At 39.3% G+C, this 25,049-nt stretch overlaps 1 protein-coding gene and 1 long non-coding RNA gene across 10 annotated transcripts in view; one reads left to right on the top strand and one right to left on the bottom strand.

Moving 5' to 3' along the window:
* Positions 1-25,049, top strand: part of LOC132357804 (uncharacterized) — a 90,616-nt gene that overhangs the window by 43,612 nt on the left and 21,955 nt on the right. The window lies entirely within an intron of this gene.
* DHRSX (dehydrogenase/reductase X-linked) overlaps positions 18,229-25,049 on the bottom strand; it is a 337,523-nt gene continuing 330,702 nt past the window's right edge. The window contains exon 19 of one of the 2 annotated variants that reach the window (XR_009500312.1): positions 18,229-18,561. The gene's annotated coding sequence lies outside the window, so the exon portion shown is untranslated. The remainder of the gene's footprint in view (positions 18,562-25,049) is intronic. The other variant, XR_009500319.1, reaches the window with a different exon arrangement.

The following is a 25,049-nucleotide window of genomic DNA, read 5'->3' on the forward strand; positions in this document are numbered from 1 at the left end:
GACAGAATTAGCAAAAAAATGCAAGAAAGGGGGGAAAAAAGGAACAGTGGACAAGAGTAAAAGATGAGACACACCAGGAAGGTATAACAGTCCTAAAAGAGCATGTGAGGAACACTAAATCCTGGAAGCACCGGAGCAGACGTCGAATGAGGAACACTAAATCCTGGAAGCACCGGAGCAGACGTCGAATGAGGAACACTAAATCCTGGAAGCACCGGAGCAGACGTCGACAGAACTACGATCGCAGAATTAGAGTGGGAGAGTTCAACACACTTCTTTCAGGACCGAGAGGACATTTCAATAAACTATCACAAAAGATATAAAACATTTGGAAAACAAGATTCATCAAGTTGAACTAATTATTCTGTCTAAAACATTTCACAGAACAATGGAAGGATGCTTGAACTTTATAAAAGCAAACCGAAATTTTCTCTTTGCTGAAACTTCGAGGAAGTCTCACAGATGACACAACAGCAAAATCATACAGATTATTATGCATTTAACATTGAACTTAGTACAGCATAAGTAAAAAGAGAACTGGAAAGTACGTATATATTTGGAATTTAGAAAGAATTTTTTTAAAAAAAGGTGGATCCAAGAAAAAATAATTGGAAATTTGAAAATATTTTGAACTTATTGGGAAGGTATATATTAAGCTTTGGTCTAAATGTTTTTGGCATATCTCTTGGGATTCTTCTAGCCACCCTCTGAAATAAGGGCCCTTATTATCCTTACATTACAGATGAACTTGACCACACACAGGTGTTACATTGGGGTAAGGCATAAATAAAATTACCATAAATATTGAGGTAATTTATAAGCTGTTTAAATAACAATGGGTCATAAATTCTCAGGGCTTCCCTCTGTATCTCGCAAGTCACACACAGACGGGAGAATTGTGGAGACACAGAAGCAGTTTTGAAATGTGGTCTGTAACCCTTAGCAAAACAGAAAGCCCCGGTGAGTTTTGGGTGGAGAAACATGGTGCTCTGACGTTAACTTTAATCAGATTGCATATTTCACTTCTTAACAGCGGCCGGGCCGGGTGAGACCACTCAGGGATCTTGTTGGAAAACAGGGCAATGGATGAGAGGGTGGTCTTTGTTCCTAGTGGTCCTGGTATTAGTAGTGACTCATGTTTGGTTTCTGCAAACACTTTGAAATAGAACCTCCGTCACGTGCTTGCAGATTGAGTATAATTGGGAGAGAGGAGGAACAGCCAGAGATGTAGACGTCCGTGTGCAGGCGTCTAAGACTCAGAAGATGGACCTTGGGTTGTTTGGGGCACGTGGTGGAGTCTGTGTGTGGACACCTGATGTGTGAGAACATACCAGACGTCTTCGTCAGCCCGCTTGGCTGGTGTCCCCAGCACCCAGCGTCGATGGTAGTCGACACGGGTCAGTGTTTATTTCAGCCTCCCGGCCATGCACGCGGCAGCTCGTGGAAGGCTCTGCTCCATGTTTCCTCATTCCAGGACCCCAGAGGAGCAATGGCTCTTTCTGTGGGAAGTGCCCATTCTCGGGGCAAAGGGAAAAACAGGAGTTTGCGCCGAACCCCACAATGACATTGCAGGTTTCTTCTCAGAGGTGGCATGTGGCATGCCTCTGCAGAACATGTCATAAGGTAAGAACTTGACGTGATCCGTCGTACTTCACGGTGTGGAGGTGGTTGAAATGTGGGTGCATCCGGGTCAGTCATCATTTCAGCCCACGTCCGTATGACGTCCATAAGCCCCACCCTGCCCTCGGCTTTGAGGCGCGTTCCAGAGAGACGTGGAAAGGAGAGATAGGTGTACTCTTGTCTAGACAACCCTCTTGAAGAATTTTGCAAGAGAAGAAGAGAGAAGCGTGGCATATTTGGAGAGGAATAGGTGCTAAAGTCACTTTTCTAATTGAGGAGGAATAATCAGAATAAATAAGTATCAATAGTATAACAAGTAGATGACTCAGAAGAGAGTGAAACAATCCAATGTAGCAAATGTATGTTTCTCAAATCCCATAATACTGTTTGCAAATCTATAAAGCATCCTTAAAATTTAATAATTGCTCATGAAGCTTGTATTAGGGTTCTCCAGAGAAATAGAACAAATATGAGATATATATAGCAAATATATATAATAAACATCTCTAATATAAATATATAAAATATTTATATTATATTACATATAGTTTTATAATATATAATAGTATAATGTATACTTTTATATAATACATAATATACTTTCATATTAAACATAAACATGTTGATTATAAGTATTATATATAAAATTTAAGTTGAACAGAGCAGAGTATTTTTGCATGCATAGAGAAACTTAGTGAACATTTTAAATATATCCTTATTGGTATGAAAGCTCGCAGTAATCCATCCTTTGAGGGTCTCACCTATTCGCATCTTACGGTTGAGCAAAACAAAACAAAAACACCAGAGAAACTACACACCCCATGTCTCTCTATAAATGTGGGGAAGAGCAGATTTTCAGAAGTTCAAAGGAAACACATCAAATTTTCACCAGTTCTGTGCAAGAGTTCTAGGACATTGCAAGACCCTGATTTTCCTGTATAGTGCTGATAAAAGATAAATAAGTTCCACTTGTAAGTTGAGTTAAAATATCCTGCTGGCTTTCTATTTATAATATACTTTCAGTGAGAGATGGTAAGTGGCCAAGACAGTTGTCTCCAAGGAGGGAGCAGTTGATTGAACAGGGTTGTTTATTTTTCTTCAGGGGAGAAAGAAAAAAAAAATCACCTGTTATTTAAAAAAAAAAATTTCAGAGGTTTCAATAATTTGTGCAAAATAGACTAAATTCTTTTCCCCCTGCCTTCTCCATAAAGTATTAATGAACAGCTTTGGCACAGGCTAAAATGCAAAGGCTCCAACCCCGATCTTTTCTGGACTGTTGAATTGTTTTCAAAGCGCTTCTGTTTCAACTCGTTTGCTGTGCACAGTTATTGTAAACAAAGCAAGCATCGTGACCACTGAAGAGGTACAAATATTGTGATGTTAGCTACCACTTAGAAAATTCCAAAGTCTTCCCAGGGAAAACGTCTCCCCCAAAGTCCATGTAAATCTTGTAAGGTCACAGCTGATCCGGTCCCCGGACCCTTCATGACCTCACAGGCTCAGTAGCCCTCCACCCGGGACACACACTTCATCTCCCAGTGGCAGAAGCGTGGTCATCCCAAGGTGTCTGCCCTTGCCCTTCTTTCTGTGTGGAGCAATCTTCCTTCGAGTATTTTAAGCCGTCCTCCTTCAAACCTGTAGTCTGTCTCAGCTGTTCTCTCCGTTTTATTTTGCGCACCACACTCATGGACATCTGACCTAATAGACATTTATTTACTTGTCTTCCTGCTTTTCCCAGACGAACGGGAAGCTCCCCAGGAGAAGGAAGGGTCTTCTAAGCTTCCTCAATACTTTATACCAATGTTTATAAAAATGCCCAGTAGACATCTGCAGAAGGACGGCATGTAATGTGTCCACTCTCAAGCCGTGGTTTCTGAAAGGTCCCCAGCTCTGTCCCCATGCTTCTCTCCACCTTCCCGGTGCCCACACACAAGCCTACTGCTGTGTCACGGGGCCGTCTTCATACAGAAAACTTCTCCTTGGCTGGTTCCTGCAAGGACCCTGCTCCTGTAGGTTTGTCAGGAATCTTAGCAATGATGTTGTGTGTCACTGAGAAGGGTCGTGTCACAGTGTACCCAATCTTCATCCTGCCCATTTTTTCTGAAACTCATTCTTCCTTTCCTACCTCTTTACTTTTATTAAAATTAGGAAGCAGGGACTTCCCTGGTGGTTCAGTGGTTAAGAATCTGCCTGCCAATGCAGGGGACACGGGTTCGAGCCCTGGTCCGGGAAGATCCCACATGCCGCAGAGCAGCTAAGCCTGTGCACCACAACTACTGAGCCCTTCGCCACAACTACTGAGCCCGCTAACCACAGCTACTGAGCCCGTGTGCCACAACTACTGAAGCCCGCGCGCCTAGAGCCCGTGCTCCGCAACAAGAGAAGCCACCGCAATGAGAAGCCCGTGCACCACAACAAAGAGTAGCCCCTGCTCGCCGCAAGTAGAGAAAGCCCGCGTGCAGCAACGAAGACCCAACGCAGCCAAAAATAAATAAATTAAAAAAAAAAATTAGGAAGCATTTCCCAGGTGTCAGGCATCTCTCTAAAGAAATCATAGAGCACTGAAAATTAATCTGAAAGCATATATATTCTGTATTGATTTCTTTCAATGATTTATGATTTCATATATTCATGTATCTACTATTTCCTTCATCTTGTGCTGGGTTTAATTTGCTCTTTTTTCTAGATTCTTAGAGAAAAAGCACGTTGATTATAATCCTTTACAAAATCTAATAGGAGCATATAAAGCCACAAATATCCCTCTAGCTACTGCTTTAGCTGCATCTCACATTTTTAATAGGTTGGGCTTTTAATACTTCTTGTCCTTCTGTGACCCATGTACAAAGCAGAACTATTTTTCTTAAATTGCCAAATATTCAAGGATTTCCCAGGTAATCGTTTTCATTGATTTTTAACTTCATTCTGTTTCGATCAAAGACTATACTTGATAGAACTTCAGTCTTTGAAAATGTGTTATGATGTATTTTATGGCCCAGAGTATGGCCGATCCTTGTGGGTGTCTCATGTGCACTTGAGGAGAGGATGTGTTCTAAACTTGGCGGGGGAGTGCATGTTCTGCAGAGGTCAGTTATTTCAAGGTGTCGGAGGGGGCAGCTCACATCACCTCTACCCTTACTGATATTTTATTTGTTACAGCAGTTACTGAGAGGGGAGAGTTGAACTCGGAATCTTTAATTGTGGATTTGTCCATTTCCGACTTTAGATCTGTCAGAATGGTGCTCCCTCTATTTTGAATCTCTGTTATTTGCAGATATACATCTGTAATACGGTTATATTTTCCTGACGATTTAACCCCTTATCATTAGATATCCCTGATACTCGTATATTCCTGAAGTCTATCCTGTCTGGTTTTAACACAGCTGCTTCAGCTTTCTTATGCCTCGTGTTGCATAGTAGATGTTTCCCATCCACTTGTTTTATTTGTATTAATTTATTTATTTTAACATTTATTTATTTATGTGGCTGTCCAGGGTCTTAGTTGCGGCAGGCATGAGGGATCTTAGTTCCCTGACCAGGGATCAGACCCAGGCCCTCTGCATTGGGAGTGTGGAGTCTTAACCACTGGACCACCAGGGAAGTCTCGAATCCACTTCTTTTAAACTTAAGGGATTCTTGTAACTAATATGCATCCCTTCTAGGAGCATGATGTTGGATTTTAACCTTTACTGAGTCTATGTATTACATAGATGTATGAATGTGTTTATGTCAATTTGTACTTTTCATCTAATTTGTTGAGGTATAATGCATACAATGGACTACATCCACTTAATTTTTTAAAAATATTTTTGTTGTTGTTGAAGTATAGTTGATTTACAGTGTGTGTTAGTTTCCGTTGTACCGCAAAGTGATACAGTTATACATATATATGTATATATGTATCTATTCTTTTTCAGATTCTTTTCCCATATAAGTTATAATAAAATGTTGAGTAGAGTTCCCTGTGCGATACAGTAGGTCCTCATTGTTTACCTATTTTTTTATATAGTAGTGTGTCTCTGTTAGGAATTTGGGACTACATCCATTGAACGTGCACAGTTTAGTGAGTTTGAAAAAGTTGTATAATCAGCGTAGCCACATGCCCACCACAGTCAATGCACAGAACCCCCGTAGAACCCCAGACATCCCCGCATGCCCTTTTCCAGACAGATTCTCTTGCTGTTCGTAGCCCTAAGGCAACCACTGGCGTGTTTTCTGTCACCATACATGCTTCAGAATGCCAAATATGGGAAATAAGACAGCATGTTCTTTTTTGTGTTTGTCTTTCTGGCTCAGCAGGTAATTTAGACACTCAACCATGGAGATGCAAATATCGACGTGTCCAACCGTTCTAAAGCCGAGTCCCATTCTACTCGCGTGTAAAGACTCCACTTTTTATCTAGTCATGTTTTGTTGGATGTCCACTTTCTTTCCAGTTTACGCTGTCTTGAGTATACCTGATCAGATACGTGTGTGACTGTGGTTTTCGTTTCTCTTGAGTAAGGACATAGGAAGGGGATTGCTCGGTTGTTTGGTAAGATGATTTTTTATATAGACTTTATTTTTCAGAACCATTCTAGGGTCACAGCAGTATCGAGAGGAAGGGATAGACCATTTCCATACCCCCACTCCCACCCGGACCCAGCCTCCTCTGGTGTCAGCAGCTGCCACAGGTGGTACAGCTGTTATAACTGATGGACCTGCATTGAAGCGTCTTCATCACCTCAAGTCCTAGTTTGCATTGGGCTTCACCCTTGGTGTTGCACGTTCTGTGGGTTTGGACAAGTGTGTAATGACATGTATCCACCATTGTAATATCATGCGGGGGAGATGCAGGGCCCTCCGAATCCTCTGTGCTCTGCGTGCCCGTCCCTCCCTCCTAACCCCTGACAAGCACTGGTCTTCTCATTGTCCTCATGGTTTTGGGTCTTGCAGAATGTCACATGGTTAGAATCACACAGCATGCACTCTTTATAGCACCATCATTTATCACTGCCCAGACTCAGATGCAGCCAAGATGTCCTGCCGTAGGTGAGAGGACAAAGAAACCGTGGTCCATCCGCATGAAGGACTAATACTCAGTGCTAAAAGAAGTGAGCTTTCAAGCCATAAAAAGACATGGAAGAATCTTAAGTGACTATACTAAGTGTACTTTTTTTTTTTTTTTAATTTATACATACTGTCAGCCTGTTCAAGCCAGCAATAATTGTCATCTTAATTAGCATTCTCTGCATTAGAGTTTTCCAGTAAGACAAAACACGACAGATCATGCAGTCTTAATTTTCACATATATATAAAATTTTCAGCTTATATCTATCATCTATTTATCATTTATATAATAGATATAGATAATAAATAATAGATTATAGATAATGCTTGACTTTTGCCCAGTTCACTTGTAATACTTGTAATATCTCACTCTCGTGTTTTTTTCAAACAGCCGTGTATGTCAAACTACGAATTGGTGTCCAGATAAATTATATCCAGAGATTTGAAGCTGTCAGTTCTCATCATCATAGCTTTCGGGCCGTTGATCAAATTAGAAAAGAATGATCTTCCTTTTCAAATGAAGCTGACAGTGTGGCCACTGCCCATCAGACATGCTGTCAACACTTCACTTCTGCTAAGGCATCAAATCTAGGATTTGGATTCCAATGGCCAAGTCCACTTTGGGCTTCTGCCTTAATTTAAGAAATTTCATCCACCCACCGTCCCATTATTTCTCTACCATTTTCAGAATTCATTGCTGTAATCGGGATCTTGTGGTTGCTCCACATTCTCAGGAATTGACCTCCGCCAATGTTCCCCAAACGTGCTGCTTCAGATCGCGTCCATTTCCAGACCTCCTACAGCGTAGAGCAAAGCTGCACGACAAGCCGTTGTGCGGTGTCCTAGCGTTGAACGTTGTCTTATCCTTCTTCCTTTTCTTGACATCTCATCTTCTAGAGTCATCTGCATCTCGCTCCTTGCCTTTCTCACCTTCCATTCATTCCTTAGCCCACTCAAAATGAACTTCCTTATCTTCTCACAGCTGAAAAGTCTCTTGCCCAAAATCACACATTGTTGCTTTCCACGCTTGCAATCGAAATCTTGCTTTCTCGTGGTCACTTGCTATTAAATGTTGCAGCTGTACTCTGAATCTCTCTGCCACCTGTACAGCTGCCGTTAGCGTCCTGCCTTTCCACCTCTGCGTCCGTCCACTCCCATGCATGTCCGGGGTCCCTGAGTTACTAGCAGCTGTGTCCATGAGGTGTGCGGTCTCCAGCGCCTTGGCAAGATGCGTGCTGCACCCTCTGCCACAGACCAGCCGTCCTTCCCTAGTTGATGCCTTATCGTCAACGCGTCCAGTCCGATGTCATCTCCTTCCAAGACATTCTCTTACACTTTTACTCCCATTCACAAAGCCCTTTTATATACGTATGCATCCTGCATAAAAACATACCAGTATTGTAATGAAATAATTACTTTCCTTTCTCCATCACTGGATTACTTGAGGGCACAAATGCTGAGCTTGTCAGATTTCCACTTGAATCTCCCTGCCTGAAATAAGACTTTTTAAAAATTATTTATTTATTTATTTATTTATTTTTGGCTGCGTTGGGTCTTCGTTGCTGCACGTGGGCTTTCTCTAGTTGCGGCGAGCAGGGGCTACTCTTTGTTGCAGTGCGCGGGTTTCTCATTGCGGTGGCTTCTCTTGTTGTGGAGCATGGGCTCTAGGTGCGTCGACTTCAGTAGTTGTGGCAAGTGGGCTCAGTAGTTGTGGCACACGGGCTTAGTTGCTCCGCGGCATGTGGGATCTTCCCAGACCAGGGCTCGAACCCGTGTCCCCTGCATTGGCAGGCAGATTCTCAACCGCTGCGCCACCAGGGAAGTCCCTGAAATAAGACTTTAAGTGTTCACATGTTATTGATCATTGAAATGATATTGATTGAATGAGTTACCTCGATGTTAATAAGCTATATTTATTAACTAGAACAAAAGTGTACAGTACCTGTACAACTACCCGGAACCAGGAAAGTGAAGTAGGGAAACATCTAATGACCTTGGCGAAGAATTGTTACAATGAACACACCAGTTCAGTAAACTACATCAGTACTTTGGAGTGATGGCAACATAACTTTAACCCAGATTGTTCATAATGAAAGCAAAATTGAACCAAGAGCTCACCCAACCGTGCAATCTATCTCTTTTCCTTTGAATTATTCTACTTCTAATCCACACTGGGAAAAATGATGATATTTTGAGCAGGGAATTTTCAAAAATATCCCACTAAATTTTGCCACTGAATCATAACCTCAGTAAGTGTCATGGTAAGAAGTCTGCTCTGACCATACTGGCTAGGTCTACATATTTTAGAGTGACAGCAGTAATAATAGACAAAAGAGGAAAGAGGTGGAGGAGAAATTATAGAGAATAATGAGGAACTGATATCCAAAGTCTGAAGGAAGTGTATGAGTGTAACAGTATAACCTACTTCAGGACAAGGGTCTTGGCTTATATAAAAACAAGGTTGGAGAGTTTTAAAAACAATAAATTTTATACACCACTTTCTAGAACACTTACACATCTTTAGTAAAGCAGTTCACACCCATGAAAGAAGAAAACAAAGTCAAAATAGAATCACGCAAGAAGACAGCAGAATGTGGTCATGAACCAGCCTAACTCTATAATGAAGACAGAGTAAAAGTCACAGAAATGGAAATGAAATTAAAAGAAAAGCAAGAAAGAATATAACCTGTAGGGAAAATAATGAAGAGACAGAGAGGATAGGTGTAAGGAAAATAAATGCAATGAAACAGAATAAAAAGGCATTAAAAAGATTTTGAGGGATTTATCTATCAAAAAGACCAACATAAGCATAATTGTAGTCCAGAAAACAGAAAGCCAAAATTATGCTATATATCGGTTATTACAGATTAATCCCCCAAAAATGTCAGAAGTAACATCACACTTGAAATCACTCTTTGGAAAGACCCATGTTATGTCAGGACAGTTAATCTGTCATAAGTTAGAGTATTGGCCATGGTAGACAAGTATCCTTGGCAAAAAGATTAAACTGATTTATAAGTATTAAAATTTATACAAGCCTCAGTTTCTCTGTAGTAATATGCGATATTATTAATAACTGATCACACATGAGTCACAAATCTTCAATATATTCAATACAGTAAAATCCTGATTTTTAAATAGGGAAAATGCATAAATGTCTAACCTAAACAAAAGCCAAAACTAACCAAACAACAACAAAAAATAATGATACCAAATTAAATATGCATAGCCCAAAGGCACCATGTACTTATAGAGGAATTGCTAAGGGAAATATCCATTAAAATGAGGAAAAACACAAAAAATGCTCATTCTCACTACTGTTACCAACATTTACCATTGCTGAAGTTGGAGGAATTAGCAATGCAAACAGGCAATACAAAGGCATAAAAGTGTAAGAAATTCCCACAACTCAATAGCAAAAGAGCCCAAGTAACTTGATTAAAAAAATGAGCAAAGGGGGCTTCCCTGGTGGCTCTGTGGTTGAGAATCCGCCTGCCAAGGCAGGGGACACGGCAACTGGTCCGTGGCAGCCGTCCTCAGGGGTCTGTAACAGCCCGGTTCATGAACAGGAAATGAGGTGTGGATTACGTGGTGAGATGTGAGCCTTCAGACACAGAAAGAACAAGGTGTTGACATTTGTGAATGAAACCGATATCTTCATGTGTGACTGTGTGTGTGGGTGTGTGTGTAGAGCATGAACAGTTGCTTTTCTGTGACCAATAAAACAAAGTGCCTAATGCATTTATGTGATAAAATTGCTAATATCTATGAGAAGACCTTTTATTTTACTTTTCTCGGTTGCTTTTGCCTAAAGACTATTTTTATATCCTTTCACTTTCAGAAACTCTACTTGACTACAACACAGTAATGCCGAACAGAATAGAATTGAAATGAAATGAAACAATGATTTTCTGTTTACAAACATAATTTCAGTTAGGAAAAAAAAATCACATTCCATTAAGTATAATAAAGTCCTAAACCATGTGTCAGGAGCATGATGAAATTATGTGTATGATTTTTAAACAGTATTAGTATTTCTTAGGCAAATATTTGCTGTTTCAGAACAGAGCGCTTTTTTACATATTTGTTGTGCTGAATAAATGACTCTGACTGTCAATATCATGTGATGAGACGTGTTTACAGACAACTTGAGGAAAATGGTTGCCTGTTATCTTTAATCTCTTATAATATTGTAGGGGGGGGGGAGATTTCCCCTTGTACCCCTCTTGAGTCCTTGTGGCTGGACTAATAATAAAATTAACACAAGACAGATGAACAGAAGAAAAAGAAACACATTGTAATTTGTGTGCACAGAGGTCTCCTAGAAATGGGACCTAAGAAGTGGCCGAAGCAGGCGGCTTTTATACTTTTTACACAAAGGAACAATACATTTGTGAGGAATTAACAGGACAAAGAAACACTGGCGTTTAGTTACTGAAGAGTCTAAACAGAGTTTGGGGTTGAGGCAGTCAGTTAAAGGAAACAATAGGCTTCTCAGCCCAATTCCCCGTCTCTGGCCGTAAGGATGTCCTTCTATGTCCAGATGCAGGGAGGGAATCTTTCACAGGGGGGATGTATTTCCTGCTTCAGGGAGACAGAGAAGAGGGTCAGAGTGTCCCTCCTGCATCGGCTGTTTCTTAAATAACTTTAATTCAAAATAACCAACATGCCAGGGAGGCACGTTTTGGGGTGGCCTTCCTGCACCCCAGCAATACGTGTTCCTATTGTGGCCGCTCTGCAGGACAGTACAATCCACGTATAATAATAGCGTTCTTCACTACTCAGCCGTGAAAGAGCATGAAATAACGCCATTTGCAGCAACAATGGGTGGACCTAGAGATGATCGTACTAAGTGAAGTCAGTCACACAGAGAAAGACAAATACCATATGATATCACTTATATGTGGAATCTAAAAGATGACACAAATGAACTTATCTACGAGCCAGAAGCAGACTCGCAGACACAGAGAACAGACTTGTGGTGGGCCAGTGGGGGTGGGGGAGGGATGGGCTGGGAGTTTGGGATTAAAATATACACACTACTGTAGGTAAAATAGGTAGTCAACAAGGACCTACTGTATAGCGCAGGGAACTGTATTCAATATCCTGTGATAAACCATAATGGAAAAGAATACAAAAAAAAAAGTATGTATGTATGTGTATAACTGAATCACTTTGCTGTAGAGCAGAAATCAACACAACATTGTGAATCAACTATACTTCAATTAAATAAAAGAACAGCATCCTTCAAATAAAGGCTATCATTACATGTTTGTGCACTCACGCGCGCGCGCGCGCACACACACACACACACACACACACACACACACACCCCTTTCTTCCAGGTAATATTATAATTAGATGAATAAAGGCATCCGCAGGCGTTCTGTGATGTGCGCAATTCTAATGAAGCCTAACTCACTGCTTGTAGAACAGTGTCTCTTTACAGCCACTTTTTAAAGCACCTGAATGATAAGGTGAACATGGAAAGCCTGGAATAAGGAGAGCTTCTATTTTCAGTTATAAAGAATTATCTGTAAAGGACGGTCATTACTGACCTATTTTTAATACCAAGCAGCAGAAGAGGCAGGTTACTAATTTGAAAGAATCACCACACCTTATCTAAAGGAAAAAGCATTACCGTCTAGTGCAAAACCAACAGAAAGCTTGGACTGTGTAGCAAATATTTAAAGCGTACCTGGCATTATATTATTTTATTCTATTTGCACTGTCTGCTTTCCATGTTTCTCCTAAGTCTTCAGAAATGATTTAACAATGTCTTGTTAGTACTCTTCTTATTTGAAATGTAACCAATGAATATAATACGAACTTTTATGGAAAACTGAGACTCCTTTTTAGACGTGGCTCTGGGGTCTGGGTTCAAGAGCGTTATTGGCACCAAGAAAACTGTTCTGTTTCACTTCAAAACACATATAATGTGGACATTCACTGTAGTTATTTTTTTAAGTGCCAGTGAGACAAAATATTTGATGTCAGGGTGACAGTTTGCATTTCTTATTTTCCACCTATATTTATATCTTGAAATACAGTGTGTTCTCTTTAGGAAGCTAGTGATTAAGAAAAGTAAAAACATAGAAACAGAAAGCAAGGCGGAATGTATAATTTCTGTTTACCTGTAGGAAATTATGTATTTAGATAAAATCATAGAAGTAAGCATAATATCAAATATCTTTAATTCTGTATCAAGGATTTTTTTTTTTCTTTTTCCCTCAACATCATTTATTTCATTCTTCACCACTAACTACTGTAAAACTGTGTGGTGTGTCATTTAAATAATATATATTTTATTGAAGTATAGTTGATTTTCAATGTCATGTTAATTTCAGGTATACAGCACAGTGATTCAGTTATATATATATAACTTTTTTGGGCTCTTTTCCCTTATAGGTTATCACAGTATATTGAGTAGAGTTCCCTGTGCTCTACAGTAGGTCCTTGTTAGTTGTCTGTTTTATATATAGTAGTGTGTCTGTGTCAATCCCAGCCTCCTAATACATGTTTATACTTTGAATAGAACTGTTCATTTGTTTAGATTTTACTTTTCTGCCCAGTTCTAAGACTGAAAGCACAGCTGGGACAGAGCCTCACTGTTGTCAGATCTGGGCTAGAAATGGACCTGGGAATGACCGTCAGTTGACACCTGTGTTGCTGGACATCCCTTGGGAATTAGAAACAGAGGATTAGGATGAGGGGACCCTGGGGCAACACAGGGGACCCTGGGGGAACACAGGGGACCCCAGGTCAGCTTTGCCGACTGCACTTTCTAGTTCCTCTTTCGTAACCTCCCATCTCTCATTACCTGTATCCTCATCTAACACCTATGCCTCTTGCACACGAATGGGCTCCTACATCTCGGAATCGTGTCTTCTGACTCCACCGAGGCTGCTGTCACGAACTCCGATACATTCCTTGCTTCTCAAAGGTGTGGTCAGGGTCCCTAAGGGTAAATTCTCCTTGACAATTAGTGGCACCCCCAGAAAAAATCATAAGATAAAAATCCCTCCAAACAGCATGAAACATCACAGACCCAGAGAATTATCTCTCATCCCGAATCATTTCATTAACCAATTAAATGAATGTCCTACCTTACATGTGAGAATTTTCTCCATTAAAAAAATGTGTACAGATTTTCATAGAAATAGTCGATACTTCATACTTCTTTTGTTGTTGTTCTCTGATGCCAAAGGTATTTATTTTTTGTTCAATTGCATGTTTACAGCAAAACAAAAGTAATTATAGATATTGACTTTGATTTAGTAGGCGGGGGCCCTTGGGGGAAGGAATTAGGGGAGAGAGAGAGATACACCTTGGAGATTCGTTGCTGAGAGAAAAGAAGCAAAAACAAAGAAAAAAGCAAGTAGTGAAAATCATCAGTCCTGCAAAATCAAGACTGTCTCACAACTGGCGCTCTCCCTGTAAAACAAAACAAGCAAAAACCAAACAAAATCTACACAAGTTACTTTTTTAGGATTCATGATTATGGATCCTCTGAAACCTCTGTGTGATTCAGGGCAGTAGCTCTAAATGGCCCAAAGGCAAAGGTAGAATCGGGAGGAATTGTTGCTTTTGTAAGGTGCCGGGAGTCTAACTTAAATATGCCTTTGTTCCTGGTCTTTTTAGATCTTCCCTTTTGCTATTTTGTCTCACTTTGATGAGTCTATCTACTGCCTTTTTTTGGTTTCCTTTCCATTTTCCTGGGTTCATGTTTTTCTCCAGTTCTAGGAAATCCTTACCCCTTAAATCTTTGAGTATTGCCTATTTTCCTAATATGCATATTCTCTTCTTTTGTGACTGATTAGATGTGTGTCAGATCTTGACATTTTCTACTTCCTATTTATTTTTCTCATAATTATATCCCTGAACTGCGTTTTTCAGTCCTTTTCTCTTTTCATATTAGTTCCCTTAAGCTATGGATAAATTGTTATCCATCTTTTGGATTTTTTAATTCAGAGATTTTTCTAAAATGTCAGTATTGTTCTTTTTCACATTACACCGATTGCTTTCAATAGTGATACACCCTCAGATTTTTCATTATCCTCTGAATGCTTTTAAACATTTCAGATCTGGCTTTTATATTCTTTGTATGATAATCCCAATTACAGTATGGCTTTGCATTCCCAAATCCTCTGCTTTTGTCACTCAAAGAGGCTTCTCCTCTTGGATTTTGGTTATTTATTTTGTGATCTCATCTTTGATTCAACATAATTGCAGCATCTGTGCCCTCAGTGGGAATTGCTTTCTTCCAGAGATATTTGCTTTGGCTTCTGCCAGAAGCCAAGATAAATATTGACCTAAGACCAGTTTAGCTCCTGCCAAGAATGCTGCCTGCTGGAGGGCTCCTGGGTCCTGCTCTTGTTTGATGGGCCCCGGCCTGAATCTCCAGGTTCCTTCCACAGTGTTCGTATTTAATCGCACACACGCACACATACCCCCCAAACACACACACACCAAACAAACAAACCAAAAAATCTGACCTTGCCCACAGCCTACGTTTCGGTTTCAACTCATCGGATTTGCTTTTCATTGGTTGGTGTTTTGGTTTCCCATTGTTTGGGGTTCTTGGGATTTTCTTTCTTTTTTAAAAACTCCTATTCTATTGGGGTAAGAACACTTCACATGAGCTCTGTCCTCTTAACAAAAATTTAAGTGGACAGTATTGTTGACTCAAGGTACGCTGTGGGACAGCAGAGCTGGAACTCACCTTGCCCACCTGAAACTCTGTGCCCTTTGATTCCAAACTCCCCATTTCCACCTCCTCCCAACCCCAGGCAGCTCAGTCCAGTCTGAGCCCGTGGATTTGACTGTCTTAGATTCCACATGTAAGTGGGATCGTGCAGTGTTTGTGTTTCTGTGACTCATTTTATTTCTCTTGGCATGATGTCCTCGAGGTTCATGCATGTCCCGTATTGCAGAACTGCCTTGCTTTTAAAGGCTGAATGGTACTCCATTGTATGGATCTAGCAAATTTTCCTTTTCTCTTCATCTCTCGGTGGACACTTAGGTGGTTTCCACAACTTGGGCTCTTGTGAATAATACTGCAGTGAACATGGTTGTGCAAATATCTCTTCACTATCCTGATTTCAATCCTTTTGGATAAATACCTTGGGATTTTCTTTCACTTGTTAGGAGAGCTACCAATTCTTAAAAGGCTTATAGAAATGTATGCAGGGTCCAGGCTGTACCATATTACAAGTCTGTTCAGGAAGTCCACTCCTGCACACTTAAGAGTTTCCCAGCACCTTAGTGAAAAGGTTTTGAGGATCATCTCAGGAAAAACAGACATTAACCTTAAGACTCGTATTATTCCCTGATTCTACTCTGCTTATAGAATACAAGTCAAACTCCTTGCCGTTACATACAAGGGGCTCTGTGATTTTTCCCTTTCACGTGTTTCGTAGTCTTGTCATCCTCTGTGTCTACACGTGTATTAGGCTCCAGTCATGTTGGGCTACTTAGAAAGCTTGTAATGCACATTTCACATCAATGTCTCTCCAGCTTTGGTGGAGAAGCACCACAGCCATTCTTTCTATCTTCTAGACACACGGAGCAATCACGTCTGTCGTCCTGTCTTACAGTTCGGGACGGCACGTGATTGAGTTCTATCCAATGACCGAAGGATGGACGCTGCTCTCAAAACTAACCAATAAGTACCACTGACATCATCCTACACTGTCTTTCTCTTTCCTGACCTGTGAGTTGAAACCATGATCATTAAGTTCTGGATTCTGGATGCTGGATTATAAGCATCTGAAGAAAAAACACTTTATGTTTGAGACTGGATTTCCCAAAGATCCATGTTTCACACGGTGTTCTAGGTCCAATAATTCTGGTGGGTTTTATCTGATATTCAGTGAAGCCATCATAATTCAGAAGTATCCCTCTGAGCTTAATGTGGACAAAGGATGAAGAGAGGACATTTAGAGAGAACAGACTCCTAAGTACTGAGATTTGATACTTAGCTAGCAGTGAGGAAGGATGTCTTTTATATGAGAAACAGGAGAGGTGAATTATCTTCACGTCAGTTGAAAACTAGCGGCTTCCCTTCAAATAAAAAGTGACCAAAAGTAGTCGATGTGAAAAGTCTTTGGACATCCCTGGAGAAGCTATAGTTTGTGTTTTCTTTTAAATATTAGTTGTTAAAGGATATCAGGGTACTTTCTCTGGAGTGTTTCTCTATATAAGGGCTGTGTAATATATCCACCATAATGACTGAGAGATTTCTGGGCTTCACAGATCTGCCGATTCATAATCTGTAGAAGGAAAGCCTGTGATTTGCTTCTTTAAAATCTCAGGCAAGCGAATTCCCTGGCGATCCAGTGGTTAGGACTCCTCACTTCCATCGCAGGGGGCACAGGTTCGACCCCTGGTCGGGGAACTAAGACCCTCCAAGCTGCGTGGAGTGGTTAAAAAAAAAAAAAAAATCTCAGTCAATTCTTCCATGTTCTGTAGTTCGAAAACTACGGACCTAACAAAATACCTGGCAGCCATATAGTCATTAAACCACCCTCACCGCCACCAGCACTACCGTCGTCATTATAATCAGCCTTATCATCATAGCGTCATAGACTACACATTGTCAGCCAAGTGAGGATTGAGTGAAAGAGTTCACTTATAAAAGAGGGACACATCGTACTTAACTTCACAGTTCTGCTATGCAACTTGACATGAGTTTCGAAAATTTATTTTATTGAAGTACAGTTGGTTTACAATGTAGTGTTAATTTCTGCTGTACAGCAAAGTGATTCAGTTACATATATATATGTATGGAGGAGGGATGGGAGTTTGGGGTTAGCAGATGCAAACTATTATATACAGAATGGATAAACAGCAAGGTCCTACTGTAGAGCACAGGGAACTACATTCAGTATCCTGTGATAAACCATCATGGAAAAGAATATAAAAAATTATATCTCTACGCGTATGACTGAGTCACTTTGCAGTACAGCAAAGCCTGGCACAGCATTGGAAATCAACTAGACTTCAATAAAAAAATTTTTTTTTAATTTAAAAAAAAAGAATTCTCTTTTGGTAGTTGCATAAGTCATTCAAAGATTGTAACCTTATCTATTTAGATGTATCATTCGCCACTATTTCATTCTCTTTATTGAGATATGTTCATGTTGGATGGTCCGGCCAATAAATCAGGTATCACCAATGGAATACTTTTCAGTTAATTCAGTGATGGTTAAAATCAGAATATGTTTCATTATAGTAGTTTAAACTAGCTCAGAATATAACGTTAGGGCTGAAACTCCTCAAGTGCTGTTGTTGTTAATTATATATATTTTTCTTGTGTTATAGGGTAATTGCTGCATTGAAATCCCAGAATATTTTAGTTTGCTGTCATGTCCATTTTCCTATTCACTTAACCTCTAGGGATACTTTTTATTTACAGTACTGTGTTTAAAAATGACATTCACTAAACACAAGCCCCTAAACGTTTTTTTTTTTTTTTTTTAATGTGGACCATTGTTTGTTAAAGTCTTTATTGAATTTGTTACAACATTGATTCTGTTTTATGATTAGGTTTTTTGGCCGCGAGGCATGTGGGATCTAAGCTCCCCAACCAGGGCTCGAACCCGCACACCCTGCATCGATAGACAAAGTCTTAACCACTGGACCACCAGGGAAGTCCCTAAACATTTTGAATCATATCTTTAAAGCATCAATCTGTGCGTTCTTTTTACTCTATCTCAGTGGGAAGCAGTGGCTCTTGAGTTGGTCTCTTCTTCCAACCAGAACTTTCTGGTACACAGCTTCATCTTCCTTTGCTTCATTAAGTCACGGGGTGCAGGCTTGATTCAGTACATCCTTTGTTTAAATTCTTGGTATCTTTGTGGCTCTGTAGGGTTTACCTCAGAATCCATGGGCAACCTTGGGAGTGAATTAGGAGAAAGACAGGGGTTTGGGTTATACCTTTATTTTCTGCAAATGCATATTTTATATGTAAAGTTCATTCAACATTGATCATTCGTTGGTTAGGCTGTGAATAAACTGTGCAAGAAACATGCTGAACACTGAGTTTCAATGTAACTCACGTATCTTTGGGGAAGCAGTTGAATATAAATTCAAAGACTCACAGATTTGTGCCCGTAAAGATAGATTGAAATATTTGAGGTTCGTAACTTGCTTTCCTAAATTCATACAGAGAAGTTTATAATTATATCTTGAAATATGCACAATAGAAAAGGAGCATATTCTTCTCCTAGATCAATCTTGAAAGAAACCAAATTTATTCTAATCAAGTATGTCACTATCCATATAGCTAATAGGAAAGCCATCACTTCTCACCAGAGATATGAATCCACATTTTTAATAGGTGGAATCCACAGCTTTTTTGGTGATTGTTATTTGTATCGAAAAACTGCGATTTCTGACCTAAGACTACCATTTTGATGTTTTCAAGATGAACAAAAAAGGGTGCCCCTTGTGTGTGAAATACCAAAGAATGCCTTGAATCCACCAAACTCAGAATACCAGCTTTACTGCTGACAATGAATATGCCAGAGATTCTACATAATCACTGCTTGAGAAATAAATGAATAAAGCTGAAAAAATTACTTTCAACAGTACAGAGGCTGTTGGTATTTATCTACAGATCAAAGAAATAATGCACAGTTCTAGAGTAAGGAATCAGACCAGACAGTGGACAGAAATACTTCAAATCCTTTGCTTTCCTCATGACTCTACAGATATAGACATCTGCCTCTGAGAGGGTGGGCTGATGAAAAGTTTTTGTGTTTTCTTGTTTTTTTCAAAGAGGGCCAAATCACCTTGCAACATTTAACGTGCCAAAGTCTTTGGCAATTTGATTATTTCCAAGACTATCATAATATTCAAATATTGCAGCCTGAGTTTCTACAAAATATGTGAATATTTTTAATACACTCTTCAGTCTCTTTGATGGAAGAAGAGAAAATTCTCTATTTCTTTTGGAGAAACAACCATGAAGACCATTTACAAAATATGAAAGGTACATTCTTTGGCAACTGCTGGGAAAAACACCATGCAATCTTCAATGTGATCGTGAAGATGACAGTTAATATTGACAAAGTGTGAACTAGGAATGCATCATGGCTCCTGGTAGGGTTTTTAGCCAAAGAGAGGAATCCAAATGCCACAAAACAATGACAGCAGAAACAAGATGTGAGTAGGTGGGAATTTGGAAAACTATTACATTTAGAATGGATAAACAACAAGGTCCTACTGTAGAGCATAGGGAACTATATTCAATATCCTGTGATAAACCATATGGAAAAGAATTAGAAAAGAATGTATATGTGGGTATAACTGAGTCACTTTGCTGTACAGCAGAAATTAGCACAACACTGTAAATCAGCTGTACTTCAATTAAAAAGTAAAGAAGTTGTGGTATATCTGTATTACAGTGGAATATCACTCAGCCATAAAAAAGAATGAAATAATGCCATTTGCAGCAACATGGATGGACCTAGAGTTGATCATAGTAAGTGAAGTTAGCCAGACAGAAAAAGACAGATATCATATGATATTGCATATTTGTGGAATCTAAAACAAAATGATACAGATGAACTTATTTACAAAACAGAAATAAACCCACAGACATAGAAAACAAACTTATGGTTACCAAAGGTGAGGGATAAATTAGGAGTTTGGGATTAACGGCTACAAACTAATATATATAAAATAGATAAACAACAAGGACCTCTACTGTATAGCACAGGGAACTCTACTCAATATTTTGTAATAACCTGTAAAGGAAGAGAATCTGAAAAAGAATATATATATATATTGGGTTGGCCAAAAAGTTCATTCGAGTTTTTCCATAAGATGCTACGGAAAAACCTGAATGAACTATTTGGCCAACCCAATTTTTTTGTATATACACATAAATATTGAATCACTGAATCACTTTGCTGTACACCTGAAACTAACACAACATTGTAAATCAACTCCAATTTTTAAAAAGTGGGACAATAAAATCTGTACATAAATTAATGTTCTCTAATAATAGGGAATTATTTTAATGAAGAATGAATTATCTCAATCACTAGTAATCTAAAAGCACAAATTAATATCTGTTAATAGCCAACTTAATATCAAATGATTACTCTTTACTAGAACAATGCAACTATTTTAACTGCCATATAAGCCACTCAGTTCTTCGAGTTTTTCTCTAATAGACGGAGCTAGGCTATTCATAAAGAAAGCGATTTCACTGAACACTTTATTCTCTGATGTTCTAACTATTGCTTTGGCAATCTTCATAAACCATAATAGAGTAGTGTAACTGCCTTAAAAATGCCTCAATATCATGTTTCATAGGAATGCCCTTCAAAATGGTCCCATTATGATGGTCTGTATCCTTTGTATTTTATGTGTGATAGTTAAACCCCTGTGATTTTAAGATCTCTGCATCCAGCAGGAATGCAAATAGGGAGCACACTCTATTTCCAAAGTTTTCTTTGTGTGCTTTCTTTTTAATTTTTTTCCTAAAGCTTACTTTCTTTTTTATTATTTACCATCCTAGCCATTTTAAAAAATTATTTATTTATTTATTTATTTATTTATTTTTGGCTGTGCTGGGTCTTCGTTTCTGTGCGATGGCTTTCTCTAGTTGCGGCGAGCAGGGGCCAGTCTTCATCGCGGTGCGCGGGCCTCACACTATCGAGGCCTCTCGTTGCGGAGCACAGGCTCCAGACGCGCAGGCTCAGTAGTTGCGGCTCACGGGCCTAGTTGCTCCGTGTCATGTGGGATCTTCCCAGACCAGGGCTCGAACCCGTGTCCCCTGCATTGGCAGGCAGATTCTCAACCACTGCGCCACCAGGGAAGCCCCCATCCTAGCCATTTTTAAGTGTACAGTTCATTGTGTTAAGTATGGTCATATTGTTGTTCAACAGATCTCTGGAACTTTTTCATCTTGCAACACTGAACCTCTGTAGCCATTCAGTACCAACTTCCCATGCTCCATCCTCCCAGACTTTGGTGTACACTTTTCTATTTTCTGCGTCTATGATTTTAACTATTTAGATACTTCATACAAGTGGAGTCCTACAGTGTGTGTCCTTTTGTGCCTGGCTTATTTTGTTTAGCATGATGTCCTTGAAGTTCATTCATGTTTTAGCAGGTGACAGGGTTTCCTTCGTTTTTAAGGCTGCATAATTTCTTGGATAGGACACCAAAACCAAAGGCAACAAAAGGAAAAATAGACAGGTGGGACTACAACCAAATATTAGCACATCACAAGAAACAATCAAGAATGAAAAGGCCGGGGCTTCCCTGGTGGCGCAGTGGTTGAGAATCTGCCTGCCAATGCAGGGGACACGGGTTCGAGCCCTGGTCTGGGAAGATCCCACATGCTGCGGAGCGACTAGACCCATGAGCCACAATTACTGAGCCTGCACGTCTGGAGCCTGTGCTCCGCAACAAGAGAGGCCGCGATAGTGAGAGGCCCGCGCACCGCGATGAAGAGTGGCCCCCACTTGCCGCAACTAGAGAAAGCCCTCGCACAGAAACGAAGACCCAACACAGCCATAAATAAATAAATAAATAAATAAATAAAATAAAATAAAAATAAACAGGAGCTGTTGTTTAAAAAAAAAAAAAAAAGAATGGAAATGCCGCCTGTGGCATGGGAGAATCATTGCAAATCATATCTTTGATAAGGGGTTATTATCAAGAATATATAAGGAACTTCTACAGCTCGACAACAATAAAACAAATAGCTTGCTTAAAAAATGGGCCAAAGGGCTTGAATAGACATTTCACCCCAAGAGACATGCAATGGCCAATAAGCATGAGAAAAGATGCTTACTGGCACTGATCATGAGAGAAATGTAAATCAAAACCACAATGAGATATCACCTGATAGCAATCGGGATGACTGCTATAAACAAAACAAAAACAATAACAACAACAAAAACATTCAGAAAAGAGCAAGTATTGGCGAGGATGCAAATTTGGAATACTTGTGCACTGTTGGTGGGAATGTAAAATGGTGCAGTTGCTATGGAAAACAGTATGGAATTTCCTCAAAAAATTAAAAACTTGAATTACCATATGACCCAGCAATCCCACTTACGAGTATATATGCAAAAGAATTCAACCAAGATCTTGAAGATGTATTTGCACACCTGTGTTCCCTGCACCATTATTTACAATATCCAAGAGCTGGAAGCAACCCCAAAGGTCCATTGAGAGGTGAATGGATAAAGAAAAGGTGTTATGTCAAAGCTTAATTTCTTCATAGGTTTCTTTTCAAGGTTTAGGCCCAGCTGTTTAAGTAAAGTGAATATTTTAAAAGCTGGGTGCAAAGTTTTGAACAATGACCAAACCTCTGAGGCGTGACACAATTTTTGTAGAGTAAAAGGCAGGAACAAAAAACTGGCTCAGGCAGTGCAGAGAAAATTCAAGTGAAACCTCCAGTCTAAAAGTAAGTTAAAGAAATTAGCAAGGTAAAAAGAAAATTTATCATATACAACAAGAGTTTGATAGCGACTTTCCTCTTAACTTCCTGTGTGCACAAACTAATTCATTCAGAGAAAACTTTGTCATAGACTTTTTTATTGAAGTAGAGTTGATTTACAACGTCATGTTAATTTCTGCTGTACGTAAAGTGATTCAGTTTTATTTATATATATAGACACACACACATTCTTTTTTACTATTCTTTTCCATTATGTTTTATCATAGGTTATTGAATATAATTCTCTGTGCTATACAGTAGTATCCTGTTGTTTATGCATCCTATATATAAAAGCAAAAGTTTTACTTGAGAGATACTGGTGATTATCTACCTATATAATATTTATACCTATACCTTCCTTTTATGTTAATCATCACAATCTACTACATCTATCTATATCTATATTTTCTAAAGTGAAAATTAAATATTCCTTGTGAAAACAGTTTATCTCAATTTAATAGTTATGTATGCATATTTATATTTTCAATGAGTTAGTCTTTTTTTTTTTTTTTTTCAAAATAGGTTACATTGCTAATCTGTAGTGTGTGCATGTGTGTGCGAGGGAATGAAATGACATGGTCTATGTGAAAATATTTTGAAACCTGTAAATGCATAAAGCGCCCTGCATCCTCTTAGATGAAGAATGTGAGGCTCACGTATGTCCGGTAAGTGTCTCATGAAAGTGATGAATAAGACCCAGGTCGTCTTTCAAGGTGTAATTTCAATCCGTTTCTAAGTAATCACGAGAAAGTTGTTCTCAGCACGTCTTTTTGGTGTTGTATTTGTATCCTGCTAGTGTACCCGGCAGGTACAACATACGGTACTTCATCTCATAACAGTGGTTAATGATGCAATAATCACCACGGACCATGATGTCCAGGTACAGATAATAAACGCGTGCATTTCAGTGTATGAACGGAAGCAGCGCACCAGGTGTCCCAACTGCGTGTGTTCCTCTTGGGAATACAAAACCCCCCATTTTAACGGCTTTCATAAATTCTTACCATCACTTCATAACCATTATTAAAATGGTTATGAGTACTGAATTTAATAACAATTTGATAAGGTAAAATATTAGCCTAGAAGAAGCATTTGCTTTCCATAATGCAAATAAGCTCTATAATGCTCTGAATATCCATTGTTAATTATTTTAAATCATCTAATCAATATGAAACTTTGAACTGCTTATTTTCAATTAGAAGTAACACAAATTTACCACAATAACAGAACTAATTTCAAAATATAGCATCTAATCCAATAATGGTTACATGCAGTATCAAATTTAATGTAAGTTGACAGAGAAAAGGGTTAAGATACCATTTTCTTAGCATTGCACTATGTACATCTAATGTCCCCCAATTCTGGAGGACTACCTAATTTATAGTTAATCCCATATAACATATTCCACTGAGTAAATTAGGCTCTAAGGTGCTGTGTAAATTAGGTTTTAAAGGATAAACAGAATGGGACGATTCCGGCAGAGAACAGCTGTACTGCGTCTGTCCACATGTTGTAACTGTACTCACGTATGCAATCAGTATGGACTCAATTCCTAGAAATAATGGAAATCGTAATACTTCACTCCAGCAGTTTAATATGCTTGCATGATTTATTATGCTTTATTAACCAAAAGGAGATTATACTATTGTAGGCGAAGGTGTTATTATTTTAGAATTGAGAAAACTCAGGTCTCCATACACGAGAAGCATATTTATGGATGGAGGAAAAAGTGCTCGTTCTGAGAAGAAACAGAAAGGAGTAATTTGGGGGAAGCAGTATCATTTGCTCACTAAGAAGTTTATCCTGTGGTAGGTAAAGGACAGGAACAGCGTAGTATAGGAAAAGCAAAGAGCCCGAGACGTTCATGCTTGACCTCGTGCTGCCCCCGTGACCACGAGCAAGCAGTTCACATCTTCAG

Source organism: Balaenoptera ricei, chromosome X (genome assembly GCF_028023285.1).
Source record: "Balaenoptera ricei isolate mBalRic1 chromosome X, mBalRic1.hap2, whole genome shotgun sequence".
Taxonomy (NCBI): Eukaryota; Metazoa; Chordata; class Mammalia; order Artiodactyla; family Balaenopteridae; genus Balaenoptera; species Balaenoptera ricei.